This window comes from Pseudophryne corroboree, chromosome 10, assembly GCF_028390025.1.
Source record: "Pseudophryne corroboree isolate aPseCor3 chromosome 10, aPseCor3.hap2, whole genome shotgun sequence".
Classification (NCBI taxonomy): Eukaryota; Metazoa; Chordata; class Amphibia; order Anura; family Myobatrachidae; genus Pseudophryne; species Pseudophryne corroboree.
The window spans coordinates 31,877,134-31,895,473 of NC_086453.1; the positions used below are offsets into that span (position 1 = coordinate 31,877,134).

The 18,340-nt window shown below is 45.5% G+C and overlaps 1 protein-coding gene across 3 annotated transcripts in view; it reads right to left on the reverse strand.

Moving 5' to 3' along the window:
* LOC134965884 (dual specificity tyrosine-phosphorylation-regulated kinase 1B-like) overlaps positions 1 to 18,340 on the reverse strand; it is a 122,353-nt gene that overhangs the window by 49,206 nt on the left and 54,807 nt on the right. The gene's annotated exons all lie outside the window — the stretch shown is intronic.

Genomic DNA, 18,340 nt, shown 5'->3' on the forward strand with positions numbered 1-18,340 from the left:
AGCAAAGATACACATACTGCTGGTATTACAGAAGAACCAGAGGACATTCAATATATAAAACACATTTCTTAACGCAGCCTCCTGAGATGGTGACAAGAAATGTGAGAAAAGTCTATTGTTTGGGTGCCTTAACCAGGACTTTAAAACCGCTATATGCAGCTAAACAAAGTCTCTTTGGCCAAGATAAGCAAGGTAATGAGTGCCATTAACAACTGAATTGATGTGTCGGGCACCCAAATAGCACGAAACCCAAAACAAATTCTACCCCTGCCCCACCCCATGTATTCCACAAGACAAATGGCAAGCACTCACAGCCTTAACCTCTGCTTTTCAAGAATACAGTATATGCATTCAGCCATTCTGATAAAGGATGAGTTTACATAAAAAGAAAGAAAAAGAAAAAAAAATTATCAGGCCCAGAGGACTGCACAATTTCTGGTTTTGGGCCCGCAAAACATAAATGGGCCCGTTTACCTGTATACATGTTCTTTTAGAGCATTAGGTCAAATAAGGTTAAACCCCCTTAAGCGTCAAATCAATGGGCATGATTCAATTCTAAGAGTTAAATAGTGTCGGGAATAAGCTATTCAATACAGCGCCCTGTGACACCAGACGACAGGCTTTCTTCTTGCACCCCCGGAGAAATTTACAAAAGTGACGGTGCAATGCTGATTTCTGCCTTTAGCGCGGCGGAAACAGTGGAGAGATTTACAGATGTGTCCTCTTACATCTTTGCTCTATGTGCTATGAGTCGCGTTACATGTAACGTGTGAGTGCCATATGACTGTAGTGCGGAGCGTCTTTTTTAGATTTTTTTCCACGAAAACGCGCCTTAGACGCAAAGTAATGTAACAGGACGCACAAGCAGCTTCTGACGATTAAAATTATATGTGGCATACTATATTGTGTGTGTAATTGCGGGTATATCCGCATCTGAAATGCCACGTTAGTGGTTTCCATATAGCATTTTGTATGCAAATAAAATATAGGCATATAATTTTAATAAGAAGCTGTTTGTGTATCCTATTACATAACTTTGCGTCTAATGGGCCCTACACATTTTGCGATCCACCACCGAGCTGCCCGACGGTGGAGGGAGTGAAGTCTCTTCACTCCCCCCTCCCCAATCACCCGGCTCCATAGCAGTGCAGGCAAATATGAACGAGATCGTCCATGTTGGCCTGCATGCACAAGTGGCGGGGCACCAGCAATGAACGAGCGCGGGGCCGCACATCGTTCATCGCTGGTGCCTCCACACTGAAAGATATGAACGGTATCTCGTTCATCGTTCATATCTTTTTCACTAATAATCGCTAAGTATGTAGGGCCCATAAGACTAATTTTCGTAGAAAAGAAAAAAAAACACTTAAAAAATAAATAGATTTTAAACCTACCGGTAAATCTTTTTCTCCTAGTCCGTAGAGGATGCTGGGCACTCCATAAGGACCATGGGGTATAGACGGGCTCCACAGGAGACATGGGCACTAAAAAAGAACTTTAGAATGGGTGTGCACTGGCTCCTCCCTCTATGCCCCTCCTCCACACCTCAGTTAGAGAACTGTGCCCAGAGGAGACTAACAACACGAGGAAAGGATTTTGGAAATCCAAGGGCAAGATTCATACCAGCCCAAACCAATCATACCATATAACCTGGAATATACAAAACCAGTCAACAGTATGAACAAAAAAAACAGCATCAGGCAAAGACAGATTCCAACTGCAACATAACCCTGATGAAAGCAACAACTATATACAAGTCTTGCAGATGGAGTCCGCACTGGGACGGGCGCCCATCATCCTCTACGGACTAGGAGAAAAAGATTTACCGGTAGGTTTAAAATCTTATTTTCTCTTACGTCCTAGAGGATGCTGGGGACTCCGTAAGGACCATGGGGATTATACCAAAGCTCCAAAAAGGGCGGGAGAGTGCGGATGACTCTGCAGCACCAATTGAGCAAACATGAGGTCCTCCTCAGCCAAGGTATCAAACTTGTAGAATTTAGCAAAAGTGTTTGAACCCGACCAAGTAGCCGCTCGGCAAAGTTGTAATGCCGAGACGTCTCGGGCAGCCGTCCAAGAAGAGCCCACCTTCCTAGTGGAATGGGCCTTTACCGAATTTGGAACCGGCAATCCAGCCGTAGAATGAGCCTGATGAATCTTGTTACGGATTCAGCAGGCAATAGTCTGCTTAGAAGCAGGGGCGCCAACCTTGTTGGCTGCATACAGGACAAACAGTGCCTCTGTTTTCCTAACCCGAGCAGTCCTGGCTACATAAACCTTTAAGGCTCTGACTACATCAAGAGACCTGGAATCCCCCAAGTCCCCCGTAGCCACAGGCACCACAATAGGCTGGCTCATATGAAACGATGAAACCACCGTAGGCAGAAATTGAGGACGAGTCCTCAACTCCGCTCTATCCACATGGAAAATCAGATAGGGGCTTTTGTGAGACAAAGCCGCCAATTCAGACACCTGCCTCGCAGATGCCAAGGCTAACATGACCACTTTCCAAGTGAGAAATTTCAACTCAACTGTTTGAAAAGGTTCAAACCCGTGTGACTTAAGGAACTGTAACACCACATTAAAGGTCCCATGGTGCCACAAAAGGAGGCTGGATGTGCAGCACTCCCTTTACAAAAGACTGGACTTCTGGGAGAGAAGCCAATTCTTTCTGAAAGAATTTTGACAGGGCCGAAATCTGTACCTTAATAGAGCCTAACTTTAGGCCCATATCCACTCCTGTCTGCAGAAAGTGGAGAAAACAGCCCAGGTGAAAATCTTCCGTAGGAGCATTCTTGGCTTCACACCAAGATACATATTTCCTCCAGATACAGTGATAATGTTTCACAGTCACCTCCTTCCTAGCTTTTATCAGAGTAGGGATGACCTCCCCCGGAATACCTTTCCTAGCTAGGATTCGGCGTTCAACCACCATGCCGTCAAACGTAACCGCGGTAAGTCTTGGAACATGCAGGGCCCCTGCTGCAACAGGCCCTCCCTGGAAGGAAGATGCCACGGATCTTCTGTGAGCATTTCCTGAAGATCTGAATACCAGGCCCTCCGAGGCCAATCCGGAACAATGAGTATTGTCTGGACTCTTTCGTCTTATGATTCTCAGTATTTTTGAGATGAGTGGAAGAGGAGGGAAGACTTAGACCGACGGAAACATCCATGGTGTCACAAGGGCGTCTATCGCTACCGCCTGAGGGTCCCTTGACCTGGAACAATACCTCCGAAGTTTCATGTTGAGGCGTGACGCCATCATGTCTATTTGAGGAAGCACCCAACGACTTGTTATCTCTGCAAAATCTTCTTGATGAAGACCCCACTCTCCTGGATGGAGGTCGTGTCTGCTGAGGAAGTCTGCTTCCCAATTGTCCACTCCCGGAATGAAGACTGCTGACAGCGTGCTTACGTGATTTTCCGCCCAGCGAAGAATCCTGGTGGCTTCCGCCATTGCCACTCTGCTCCTTGTCCTGCCTTGGCAGTTTACATGAGCCACTGCTGTGACGTTGTCTGATTGAATCAGAATAGGTAGGTCGCGAAGAAGAGTCTCCGCTTGTCGTAGGCTGTTGTATATGGCCCTTAATTCCAGCACGTTGATGTGTAGACAAGCCTCCTGGCTCAACCACAGTCCCTGAAAATGTCTTCCTTGTGCGACTGCTCCCCATCCTCGGAGGCTCGCGTCCGTGGTCACCAGAACCCAGTCTTGAATGCCGAACCTGCGACCCTCTAGAAGGTGAGTACTCTGCAGCCACCACAGGAGAGACACCCTGGCCCTGGGGGACAGGCTTATTTTCTGATGTATTTGTAGATGGGACCCCGACCATTTGTCCAGAAGGTACCACTGAAATGTCCTCGCATGGAACCTGCCGAAGGGTATGGCCTCGTAGGCCGCCACCATTTTTCCCAGTACTCGAATGCATTGATGAACTGACACTTTTTGGCTTTAACAGGTCTCTGACCATGCTCTGGAGTTCCTGGGCTTTTCCCGTTGGGAGAAAAACCCTCTTCTTTTCCGTATCCAGAATCATGCTTAAAAATGATAGCCGAGTCGTTGGAATCAACTGCAATTTTGGCAGATTTAGGATCCAGCCGTGTTGCTGCAGCACTCTCAAGGAGAGTGACACGCTTTTCAGCAACTGATCTCGCTTTTATCAGGAGATCGTCCAAGTATGGGATAAATTGCGACTCCTTGCCTGCGTAGGAGCACCATCAATTCCGCCATTACCTTGGTGAAAATCCTCGGGGCCGCGAACAGCCCAAACGGCAACGTCTGAAACTGGTAATGACAGTCCCGTACAGCGAATCTCAGGTACGCCTGAGGAGGATAAATGGGGACATGAAGGTATGCATCCTTTATGTCTACTGACACCATAAAATCCCCCCCTTCCAGGCTGGAGATCACTGCCCGGAGAGATTCCATCTTGAATTTGAACTTTTTTTAGATACAGGTTTAGGGATTTTAGATTCAGAATGGGTCTGACCGAGCCATCCGGTTTCGGGACCACAGATAGAATTGAATAGTACCCCTTCCCCTGTTGCACTAGGGGAACCTTGATAATTACTTGCTGTTGACACAGCTTTTGTATCGCAGCTAAAACTATTTCCCTCTCTGGGTGAGAGGCTGGCAAAGCAGACTTGAAAAATCGGCAAGGAGGCACAACTTTGAATTCCAGTTTGTAGCCTTGGCAGGGCCGAAACTAGGGGGGGGGGGGCTAGGGGGGCAGGCGACCTGGGCGCCAGATTGGAGGGGGCGCCGAGACCCCCTAACACCCGCCGCGGCACTTTTAGACTTTGAAACCCCCTTCTCCCGAGTGCCCAGCTCGGGGGGCGGGGGTTTCGCGGAATGACGCGATTGCGTCGTGACGTCACGGCGCAAACGCGTCATTCCACAAAACCCCGCCGGAGGAGGGAGAAGGGGGAGCCGCGCAGACGAGGAGGGAGAGGCGGCTGAAGAGCGGCGAGAACCGCTTCAAATGTAAGTCAGCCCCTCTCCCTTCCTCTCTCTCTCTCCACCACCTGCCGCAATGTGTAAAATGGGGACCTGTGCCTGCTGTTTCAGATGTATTACACAAACACCTGCCGCAATCTGTAAAATGGGGACACTTTTTCCTGCCGCAATGTGTAAAATCGGGACACTTTTTCCTGCCGCAGTGTGTAAAATAAGAATTTACTCACCGGTAATTCTATTTCTCGTAGTCCGTAGTGGATGCTGGGAACTCCGTAAGGACCATGGGGAATAGCGGGCTCCGAAGGAGGCTGGGCACTCTAGAAAGATCTTAGACTACCTGGTGTGCACTGGCTCCTCCCACTATGACCCTCCTCCAAGCCTCAGTTAGGTACTGTGCCCGGACGAGCGTACACAATAAGGAAGGATTTTGAATCCCGGGTAAGACTCATACCAGCCACACCAATCACACCGTACAACTCGTGATATGAAACACAGTTAACAGTATGAAACAATAGAGCCTCTCAACAGATGGCTCAACAATAACCCGATTTAGTTAACAATAACTATGTACAAGTATTGCAGATAAACCGCACTTGGGATGGGCGCCCAGCATCCACTACGGACTACGAGAAATAGAATTACCGGTGAGTAAATTCTTATTTTCTCTAACGTCCTAGTGGATGCTGGGAACTCCGTAAGGACCATGGGGATTATACCAAAGCTCCCAAACGGGCGGGAGAGTGCGGATGACTCTGCAGCACTGAATGAGAGAACTCCAGGTCCTCCTCAGCCAGGGTATCAAATTTGTAGAATTTTGCAAACGTGTTTGCCCCTGACCAAGTAGCTGCTCGGCAAAGTTGTAAAGCCGAGACCCCTCGGGCAGCCGCCCAAGATGAGCCCACCTTCCTTGTGGAATGGGCATTGACAGATTTTGGCTGTGGCAGGCCTGCCACAGTATGTGCAAGCTGAATTGTACTACAAATCCAACGAGCAATAGTCTGCTTAGAAGCAGGAGCACCCAGCTTGTTAGGTGCATATAGGATAAACAGCGAGTCAGATTTTCTGACTCTAGCCGTTCTGGAAACATATTTTCAGTGCCCTGACAACGTCTAGCAACTTGGAGTCCTCCAAGTCCCTAGTAGCCTAGGCACCACAATAGGCTGGTTCAGGTGAAACGCTGACACCACCTTTGGGAGAAACTGAGGACGAGCCCTCAATTCTGCCCTATCCATATGGAAACTCAAATAAGGGCTTTTACAAGACAAAGCCGCCAACTTTGATACTCGCCTGGCAGAAGCCAAGGCCAATAACATAACCACCTACCACGTGAGATATTTCAGATCCACGGTTTTTAGTGGTTCAAACCAATGTGATTTTAAGAAACTCAACACCACGTTGAGATCCCAAGGTGCTACAGGAGGCACAAACGGGGGCTGACTCTGCAGCACTCCTTTTATAAATGTCTGAACTTCAGGTACTGAAGCTAGTTCTTTTTGAAAGAAAATCGACAGAGCCGAGATCTGTACCTTAATGGAACCCAATTTAAGGCCCATAGTCACTCCTGCTTGCAGGAAATGCAGAAATCGACCTAGTTGAAATTCCTCTGTTGGGGCCCTTTCGGCCTCACACCATGCAACATATTTTCGCCATATGCGGTGATAATGAGTTGCTGTAACCTCTTTCCTGGCTTTAGTAAGCGTAGGAATGACTTCCTCCGGAATGCCCTTTTCCTTCAGGATCCGGCGTTCAACCGCCATGCCGACAAACGCAGCCGCGGTAAGTCTTGGAACAAACAGGGCCCCTGCTGCCGCAGGTCCTGTCTGAGTGGCAGAGGCCATGGGTCCTCTGATATAAATTCTTGAAGTTCTGGGTACCAAGCTCTTCTTGGCCATCCACGAGTATCGTTCTTACTCCTCGCCTTCTTATTATTTTCAGTACCTTTGGTATGAGAGGCAGAGGGGAGAACACATAAACCGACTGGTACACCCACGGTGTTACCAGAGCGTCCATAGCTATCGCCTGAGGGTCCCTTGACCCGGTGCAATATCTTTTATAGCTTTTTGTTGAGGCGGGACGCCATCATGTCCACCTGTGGCCTTTCCCAATGGTGTACAATCCTATTGGAAGACTTCTGGAGAAAGTCCCCATTCTCCCGGGTGGAGGTCTGTTGAGAAGATCTGCTTCCCAGTTGTCCACTCCGGGAATGAACACTGCTGACAGTGCTAACACATGATTTTCCGCCTATCGGAGAATCCTTGTGGCTTCTGCCATCGCCATCCTGCTTCTTGTGCCGCCCTGTTGGTTTACATGGGCGACTGCCGTGATGTTGTCTGATTGGATCAGTACCGGCTGGTTTTGAAGCAGAGGCCTTGCCGGCCTCAGGGCATTGTAAATGGCCCTCAGGTCCAGAATATTTATGTGTAGGGAAATAACCTGACTTGACCAAAGTCCCTGGAAATTTCTTCCCTGTGTGACTGCCTCCCAGCCTCAAGGCTGGAATCCATGGTCACTAGGACCTAGTCCTGTATGCCGAACCTGCGGCCCTCTTGAAGATGGGCACTCTGCAGCCACCACAGTAGAGATACCCTGGTCCTTGGAGACAGGGTTATCAGCCTATGCATCGGAAGATGCGATCCGGACCACTTGTCCAACAGGTCCCTCTGAAAAGTTCTTGTATGGAACCTGCCTAATGGGATTGCTTCGTAGGAAGCTACCATTTTTCCCAGGACTCGCGTGCAATGATGCACCGCTACCTATTTTGGCTTCAGGAGGTCTCTGACTAGAGATGACAACTCCTTGGCTTTCTCCTCCGGGAGAAACACTATTTCTGGTTTATGTCCAGAACCATCCCCAGGAACAGTAGACGTGTCATAGGAACCAGCTGTGACTTTGGACTGTTTAGAATCCAACCATGCTGTTGTAGCACTTTCCAAAATAGTGCTACCCCGACTACCAACTGCTCCTTGGACCTCGCCCTTATAACGAGATTGTCCAAGTACGGGATGATTACAACTCCCTTTTTTTGAAGGAGTATCAACATTTCGGCCATTACCTTGATAAAACACCCTCGGTGCCATGTACAGTCCAAACGGCAGTGTCTGGACTTGGTAATGGTAATCCTGTACCACAAATCTGAGGTACTCCTGGCGAGGATGGTAAATGGGGACATGCAGGTAAGCATCCTTGATGTCCCAGGATACCATGTAATCCCCCTCGTCCAGGCTTGGAATAACCGCCCTGAGCGATTCCATCTTGAACTTGAATTTTTGTGTTCAAGGATTTTAAATATAAAATGGGTCACACCGAACCATGCGGTTTCGGTACCCCAACCCGTGTGGAATAGTAACCCCGTCCTTGTTGAAGTAGGGGCACCTTGAGTATTACCTGCTGGGAATACCGCTTATTAATTGCCTCTAGCACAGCCTCCCTGCCTGAGGGAGTTGTCAGCAAGGCATATTTTAGGAAACGGCTGGGGGGAGACATCTCGAATTCCAGCTTGTACCCCTGAAATACTACTTGAAAGAAACAGGGATCCACCTGTGAGCGAGCCCACTAATTGCTGAAATTTTTGAGACGGCCCCCCACCGTACCTGGCTACACCTGTGGAGCACCCGCGTCATGGTGTGGCCTCACAGGAGGCGGGGGAAGAATCTTGATTCTGGGAACAGGCTGACTGGTGCAGCTTTTTTCCCTCTACCCTTGTCTCTGTACAGAAAGGAAGCGCCATTTGACCCGCTTGCTTTTCTGAAGCCGAAAGGACTGTACCTTTGTCTGTGAGGAAACCTGAGGTAAAATTATTTCTTCCCAGCAGTTGCTGTGGATACGAGGTCCCAGAGACCATCCCCAAATAATTCCTCACCCTTATAAGGCTCTCTATGCGCTTTTTAAGTCAGCATCACCTGTCCAGTGACAGGTCTCTAATACCCTCCTGACAGAATGGACACTACATTTATTTTGGATGCCAGCCGGCAAAATATCCCTCTGTGCATCCCCCATATATAAGACGACGTCTTTAATATGTTTTTATGTTTGCCAACTAGTATCCCTGTTTGACAGGGTCACCGACCACGCTGCAGCAGCACTATCTGCAGGTCTCAGTCTAGTACCTGAGTGTGTAAATACAGACTTCAGGATAGCCTCCTGTTTTTTATCAACAGGTACCTATTAAAGTGGCCGTATCCTAAGACGGCAGTGCCACCTTTTTTGACAAACGTGTGAGCGCCTTATCCACCCTAGGGGATATCTCCCAGCGTAACTTATCCACCTGGCGGGAAAGGGTACGCCATCAGTAATTTTTTTATAAATTACCAGTTTCTTAACGGGGGAACCCACGCTTTCACACACTTCATTTATTCATCTGATGGGGGAACAAAACACTGCCTGTTTTTTCTCCCCAAACCTAAAACCCATTTTTAGAGGTGCTTGGGTTAAAGTCAGAAATGTATAACACATTTTTTATTGCCGGGATCACGTCACGGATGTTCCTAGTGGATTGTGTATATGTCTCCACCTTGTCGACACTGGAGTCAGACTCCGTGTCGACATCTGTGTCTGCCATCTGAGAGAGCGGGCGTTTTTGAGCCCCTGATGGCCTTTGAGACGCCTGGGCAGGCGCGGGCTGCGAAGCCGGCTGTCCCACAGCTGTTACGTCATCCACCCTTTTATGTAAGGAGTTGACACTGTCGGTTAATACCTTTCACCTATCCATCCACTCTGGTGTCGGCCCCACAGGGGGCGACATCACATATATCGGCCTCTGTTCTGTCACCATATAAGCCTCCTCATTCAACATGTCGACACAGCCGTACCGACACACCGCAGACACACAGGGAATGCTCTAAACGAGGACAGGACCCACAAAAGCCCTTTGGGGGGACAGAGTAAGAGTATGCCAGCACACACCAGAGCGCTATATATATATATATACAGGGACTAACTGAGTTATGTCCCTAATAGCTGCTTTTTATATAATATACTGTATACAGTGCCAATTTTAATGCCCCCCCTCTCTTTTCCCTCTTACTGTACTGTAGAATTGCAGGGAAGAGCCAGGGAGCTTCCTTCCAGCCGAGCTGCGAGGGAAAAATGGCGCCAGTGTGCTGAGGAGATAGGCTCCGCCCCTTTTTCGCGGCCTATTCTCCCGTTTTTTATGGTATTCTGGCAGGGGTATTTACCTCCTATATAGCCCCTGGGGCCACATATTGAGGTATTTTAGCCAGCCAAGGTGTTTTTATTGCTGCCTCAGGGCGCCCCCCCCAGCGCCCTGCACCCTCAGTGACCGGAGTGTGAAGTGTGTGAGAGGAGCAATGGCGCACAGCTGCAGTGCTGTGCGCTACCTTGGTGAAGACAGAGTCTTCATGCCGCCGATTTTCCGGACCATCTTCTTACTTCTGGCTCTGTAAGGGGGACGGCGGCGCGGCTCCGGGACCGATCATCAAGGCTGGGCCTGCGGTCGATCCCTCTGGAGCTAATGGTGTCCAGTAGCCTAAGAAGCCCAATCCGGCTGCAAGCAGGCGAGTTCGCTTCTTCTCCCCTTAGTCCCTCGCTGCAGTGAGCCTGTTGCCAGCAGGTCTCACTGAAAATAAATTCTAAGACTATAACTTTCTAAGAGCTCAGGAGAGCCCCTAGTGTGCATCCAACCTCGGCCGGGCACGAAATCTAACTGAGGCTTGGAGGAGGGTCATAGTGGGAGGAGCTAGTGCACACCAGGTAGTCTAAGATCTTTCTAGAGTGCCCAGCCTCCTTCGGAGCCCGCTATTCCCCATGGTCCTTACGGAGTTCCCAGCATCCACTAGGACGTTAGAGAAAATGGGGACACTGTTTCCTGCCGCAATGTGTAAAATGGGGACACTTGCCATCGTACTGTGTAAAATAGCGACCTGTGCCTGCCGCAATGTGTAAAATGGGGACACTTTTTCCTGCCGCAATGTGTAAAATGGGGACACTTGCCAGCGTACTGTGTAAAATGGGGACACGTGCCTGCCGCAATGTGTAAAATGGGGACACTTTCCTGCCGCAATGTGTAAAATGGGGACACTTTTTCCTGCCGCAATGTGTAAAATGGGGACACCTGTCTGCCGCAATGTGTAAAATGGGGTCACCTGTCTGCCGCAATGTGTAAAATGGGGAATGGGGACACTTGCCTGTCGTACTGTGTAAAATGGGGACACTTTTTCCTGGATATGAAATCTATGTTAGAAAAGGCAATTTTTCAGGTAAAAAAGTTCTGAAAGAGGGGAGGGGGGGGGGGGAGAGGGGGTGTCAAATGACTACCTTGCCCCGGGTGACAAAAATCCTAGTTTCGGCCCTGGCCTTGGGATACAATTTCTATCGCCCAAGGATCCAAATCTGACAGAACCCAGATCAGGCTAAAGAGTCGAAGACGTGCCCCACGCGGCGCAGACTCCCGCAGTGGAGCCCCAGCGTCATGCGGTGGATTTTGTAGAAGCCGGGGAGGACTTCTGTTCCTGGGAACTAGCCGTAGCAGACATTCTTTTCCCTCTACCCTTACCTCTGGCGAGGAAGGAAGAGCCCCGGCCCCTTCTGGACTTATGCGACAGAAAGGACTGCATCTGATATTGAGGTGTTTTCTTTTGCTGTGGGGGAACATAAGGCGAAAAAGAAGATTTACCTGCGGTAGCTGTGGAAACCAGGTCCGCGAGGCCCTCCTCAAATAAAACCTCACCCTTGTAAGGCAAAGTTTCCATATGTCTCTTTGAATCGGCAACACCGGTCCATTGGCGGGTCCACAGGGCTCGCCTAGCAGAAATTGCCATGGCATTGGCTCTTGAACCCAACAGCCCAACGTCTCTCGCAGCGTCTCTCATATATAACGCTGCGTCTTTTATATGACCCAAGGTCAATAAAAAGCTATCCTTATCTAGGGTGTCAATGTCAGATGACAAGTTATCTGCCCATGCTGCTATTGCGCTACATACCCATGCCGACGCTACTGCCGGTCTGAGCCAGGCCCCCGTAGGTGTATAAATTGATTTTAAAGGTAGTCTGTCTGCGATCACCAGGATCCTTGAGGGCTGCCGAGTCTGGAGACGGTAGCGCCACCTTTTTGGACAAGCGCGTCAAAGCCTTGTCCACCCTGGGCGAGGATTCCCACCGTAACCTGTCCTGTGCGGGGAAAGGATACGCCATAAGAATTCTCTTGGGAATCTGCAGTTTCTTGTCTGGAGTTTCCCAAGCTTTTTCAAATAAAGCGTTCAGCTCATGAGATGGGGGAAAGGTTACCTCAGGTTTCTTCTTCTTAAACATGCATACCCTCGTGTCAGGGACAGAGGGGTCCTCTGTAATATGCAAAACATCTTTTATTGCAATAATCATATAATGAATACTTTTGGCCACCCTTGGGTGTAACCTCGCATCATCGTAGTCGACACTGGAGTCAGAATCTGTGTCAGTATCAGTGTCTGCTACCTGGGACAGGGGACGTTTATGAGACCTTGAAGGGCCTTGTAAAACAGTCAAAGCCATGGATTGACTCCCTGCTTTTTCTTTGGACTCTGCTTTGTCCAATCTTTTATGTAATAAAGACACATTTGCATTTAAAACATTCCACATATCCATCCAATCAGGTCTCGACTGTGCCGACGGAGACAACAATCATCTGCTCTACCTCCTTAGACGAGCCTTCCGCTTCAGACATGACGACACACGTACCGACACCCCCACACTGGGAGATAGATAAAAAATAAATAAATAAATATATATATATATATATATATATATATATATATATATATATATATATATATATATATATATATATATATAGAAAATAAATAAATAAATATATAGAAAATAAATATATATATAGAAAATAAATAAATAGAGAAAATAAATAAATACATATATAGAAAATAAATAAATAAATATATAGAAAATAAATATATATATAGAAAATAAATAAATAGAGAAAATAAATAAATACATATATAGAAAATAAATAAATAAATATATAGAAAATAAATATATATATAGAAAATAAATAAATAGAGAAAATAAATAAATACATATATAGAAAATAAATAAATAAATATATAGAAAATAAATATATATATATATATATATATAGAAAATAAATAAATAGAGAAAAAAAATAAATACATATATAGAAAATAAATAAATACATATATAGAAAATAAATAAATATATATATATAGAAAATAAATAAATATATATATATATATAGAAAATAAATAAATATATATATATATATATATATATATATATATAGAAAATAAATAGAGAAAATAAATAAATACATATATAGAAAATAAATAAGATACACGGCTTATCTTTTGTCCCCACTTGCCATCACAATAGTTTTGAGAGCAATGTCGACCAATTCAAATTTGGTCGACAATTACGTTTGAAAGAGTTTTTTTCGGATAAAAAGAGTAACACTACACCTTCCCTCTTTAAAAAAAGTTCCACCTTTGATCCACCCACACAGAATGCCAGTCTAAAAACCTTTTTAAGGGTGGTTCAAAGGGATACCAGTAATTTTTCTCCATCCAGGCAATTTGATAATTTATCCCAATTAGAAAGAAAATCTTTGACCAAATTGAGAGCAGATTCCAGCATTGTAATACGCCCCGCAGACAAGGGCGGGGCGGTGGTAATCCAAGACTGGCAGGACTATGATCGAGAGATCATGCGTCAATTAGCCGACAGTGAGACCTATAAACAAGTCGATTCGAATCCCGTTATGGGCATTAAACGTGCTGTGGACGAGTGCCTGAGAAGAGGGAGAAACAATGGGTGGTTCGACGAGGAACTTTTCTCCTATTTAACTGTTGAGTACCCACGGTGTCCAATCTTATATACTCTCCCGAAGGTCCATAAAACCTTGGTACAACCCCCTGGACGGCCCATCATAGCAGCGGAAGGCTCTCTATTACAGCCGTTAGCTAAATTTGTCGATAGTATTCTCCAACCTATTGTGGTTGAAAGTATGAGTTATATCAAAGATACAGGTGATTTCCTGCAACAATTGAAAAATGTCGATTGTACACACATCCCATGTGCTTTGGCCACAATGGATGTGAATTCATTGTATACAGTCATTCCACACGATGGAGGATTGGAAGCAGTGCGAGCCGCACTGATATCGCATCCGCCTTCCAATGTACCCATTGAAAGTATCATTGAACTCACCGAATTGGTTTTGCGTTCTAATCATTTCCTATATAAGGATCAGTACTTTGTACAATTGGCAGGGACTGCGATGGGGTCCAATTTGGCCCCGTCGTACGCCAACCTATACATGACAAACTACGAAACAACTCAGATTTTTCCACATTATGGTCATCAAATTTTATTTTATCGTCGTTTCATCGATGATGTTTTCTTACTGTGGCTCGGTACCGAGTCTGCTTTTCACACTATGGTAGACCAGCTTAACCAGTTGGACAATCCCATCAAGTTCACCTCCAGTTTTTCAGTGTCTGAAATTAATTTTTTAGACGTACATATTCAAAAGGTGGGGGATGGTTTTGTCACCTCAGTCTATAGAAAACCTACAGACAGAAATTTAACGCTACATGCGACCAGCCATCACCCCCCAGCACTAAAGGAGAACTTACCAGTGTCCCAATTTTTAAGAGTATTAAGAATTAATTCAGACAGGACCAACATAGAAATTCAACTTAAAGAGGTCCATGATCGCTTTCTAGAACGTGGATATACACACAAAACCCTGTCGTTGTGTTTATCTCGAGCTCGGGACATCTGTTCAGGCACAAGAAAGAAGAATAGGGAACGTTTAGACAACCGTTTAGTCTTTACGACACGGTATGACAACCACTCTGGTCACCTCAATAAGGTACTTAAAAAACACTGGCCAATAGTCAGCACTGATCCTGCATTGCCTTTTGCCCGCATGAATCCCCCCATGTTGGCTTATCGGAGGGGACCGAATCTCAAGCAAATGCTTATGAGACCTGTATTGTATCCGAATGCCCCCATGTCTACCACGCAGTTATTGCAGCAGAAACCTGGTTGTTTCTCTTGTGGGGGCTGCACTACGTGCCGTTCGATGATGGTGGGACCGACATTTTCCCATCCTCATAACGGCTCTACTATTAAACTTAAATATCATTTGCACTGTAGATCCGATTATGTCATCTACATCTTAAAATGCCCTTGCGGATTGTTCTATGTGGGGCTCACGACGCGAAATTTCAGAGACCGAATGGCGAATCACCGCTCATCCATTCATGTTGCATTGAACAGCGGTAAATCGGACAAGCCGGTGGCACGCCACTTTATTGAAGCCCGTCATCAGGTTGCTAGTTTAAAGTGTAAAATCATTGATTGGGTACCCCCCAGTGTCACCGGTGGAGACCGGACCAAGAGGCTGAAACAAAGGGAGTGCTATTGGATCAGCCGCTTGGATACGGTATCACCGAGAGGATTAAATGAAAATAACCCCTACGGAGTGTTCCTGTAGAAATTAGTGTCATATACAGTGTGTTGTTTTTATTATGTTTGTGTGTCGGTTGTAAATATTTTGTTGTTAGTGTGTTATTTTTGTTAGCCCATTCTCCCAGGTCCCTGATGGCATGGATTTAAATTATGATCAAGTTAGGAACATTTGAGATTACAAGAGGCTAATATGTCTTTATTGAGACATTCTCAGTGTTCGGACAGACCAGTTAGGCACTATTGCCTAAGATAATCACATTAAGACCATACACCGGCAGCTTAAGATATGCCAGTCAAATCAGAAGCACACAGATTAGGGAGAAGTTGTGCCCTCCAATATACCTTTCAGTACACTCCACACAGGGGATGGACCTAAGCCTATATTCACTGTGTTGAAAGGAACGCCAGACGTTATTTTAGTTTACTTTATATTATGCCACTCAGGCTTACACCATGGGCCTTGAGCACCTCCTTTCCGGTTCTCTGGAACGCATTTGCGTTCCATGTCCGGACTACTGAACGAGGTGGTACTCCTTCTTTGCTCTAATGATGGGTGCGCGCACCATTTCCGGAGTTTGAAACGCATTGCGTTTCACGTCTGGCCCACTACACGCGGCTGCATTTCCTTCTATCGCGCATCACTTCCTCTTCCGGTGGTGTGGAACGCAGTGCGTTCCACGTCCGGATCGTTACACAGTGGCCTCATTAGAAGTGTTTGGGCCCATATAACGGGTTTTTCGAAGTGTCAGCAGCACGGACCATCCATGTAGAGCACCCTAGGTGAGAGTATGCAGATATTTTACATCTGACATCCGCTGGTTGGTATTCCTAGAATAAGTGCACTTCCGGTTGAGGGGTATATAAGGCTCTGGGACACTGCTAGGTTAAACATGCATCCTGGGAACATGCGGTAGACCTCAACACATGGTAAGCCTGTTTTCTGAGTTAACTCGTTCACATGCTGTGTACACCCTCTGGACTCACTATTTATTTATGCTGAGAGTCCACACCCTTAAAAGTCACCATTGTTCCAGCAGGTTGGGCTAAGCAGCTGACTTCCATGACCTCAGGATACAGTACATCTTGAGTGTGATGTTATAGGTAAAAGCCATGTTTATCTTGCCCCCTTTCTGTTATGCTGGTCTGGAACGAGTGAGTTGTTTAACCATTATTATCATATACATGCAGTCACCTCTGGACCACCTATGAAGCTGACATGTCTTCTTTGAACATTGTTATTCCGCTTTAAGCTGCATCCATAATAACCGCTGGTCTTATGTGAGTCTATTATGCTAGTTCTTTTAAACAACGTTTACACCGGTGTGTCACATGGTGGATTAAGATATTTAAGGTTATATAGAACCGTGCATACCCCTTGGGACTATCTTGGCTGTCTCGAACACTTGGGTGTTATATTACACTATGGTTGAAGGTATTACATCAAGCATCTTTTTAATTAGATAGACTAGAGTCACTATGTACACTGGGTAATTGAAGCCCGGTCTGCATAGTTATCCTGCCATCTTTTAAGGGGCCTGGGAGGCTGAGTCTCTTCTTTCTTCTGTATTTTTAGGCATTGTTTAACGATTGCACATTGTGAAATATAATATCGTACCGCCTTTCTTGAAAAAGATCCTGTGGAAGGATCGAAACGTCGATTTACGAAGGCTGTCATAAAGATCATTGGAAATTAAACAAAGTTTGTGAACATTCTTATGTGTGAGAGTGCGCCCGCCACCTTCGTGGACATCTATATATATATATATATATATATATATATATATATATAGAAAATAAATAAATATATATATATATATATATATATATATATATATATAGAAAATAAATAAATAAATTATATATATATATATATATATATATATATATATATATATATATATATATATATATATATAGAAAATAAATAAATATATATATATAGAAAATAAATAAATATATATATATATAGAAAATAAATAAATATATATATATAGAAAATAAATAAATATATATATATAGAAAATAAATAAATATATATATATAGAAAATAAATAAATATATATATATAGAAAATAAATAAATATATATATATAGAAAATAAATAAATATATATATATAGAAAATAAATAAATATATATAGAAAATAAATATATATAAGATTTTACTCACCGGTGAATCTATTTCTCGTAGTCCGTAGTGGATGCTGGGAACTCCGTAAGGACCATGGGGAATAGCAGCTCCGCAGGAGACTGGGCACAACTAAAGAAAGCTTTAGGACTACCTGGTGTGCACTGGCTCTTCCCACTATGACCCTCCTCCAGACCTCAGTTAGGATACTGTGCCCGGAAGAGCTGACACAAGTAGGAAGGATTTTGAATCCCAGGTAAGACTCATACCAGCCACACCAATCGCACCGTATAACTTGTGATGCTATACCCAGTTAACAGTATGAATAACAACTGAGCCTCACCAACAGATGGCTCATAACAATAACCCTTTAGTTAAGCAATAACTATATACAAGTTTTGCAGACAATCCGCACTGGGATGGGCGCCCAGCATCCACTACGGACTACGAGAAATAGATTTACCGGTGAGTAAAATCTTATTTTCTCTGACGTCCTAGTGGATGCTGGGAACTCCGTAAGGACCATGGGGATTATACCAAAGCTCCCAAATGGGCGGGAGAGTGCGGATGACTCTGCAGCACCGAATGAGCAAACTCAAGGTCCTCCTTAGCCAGGGTATCAAACTTGTAGAATCTTGCAAAAAAGTGTTTGAACCAGACCAAGTAGCAGCTCGGCAAAGTTGTAAAGCCGAGACCCCTCGGGCAGCCGCCCAAGAAGAGCCCACTTTCCTCGTGGAATGGGCTTTTACAGATTTAGGATGCGCAGTCCAGCCGCAGAATGTGCAAGTTGAATCGTGCTACAGATCCAGCGAGCAATAG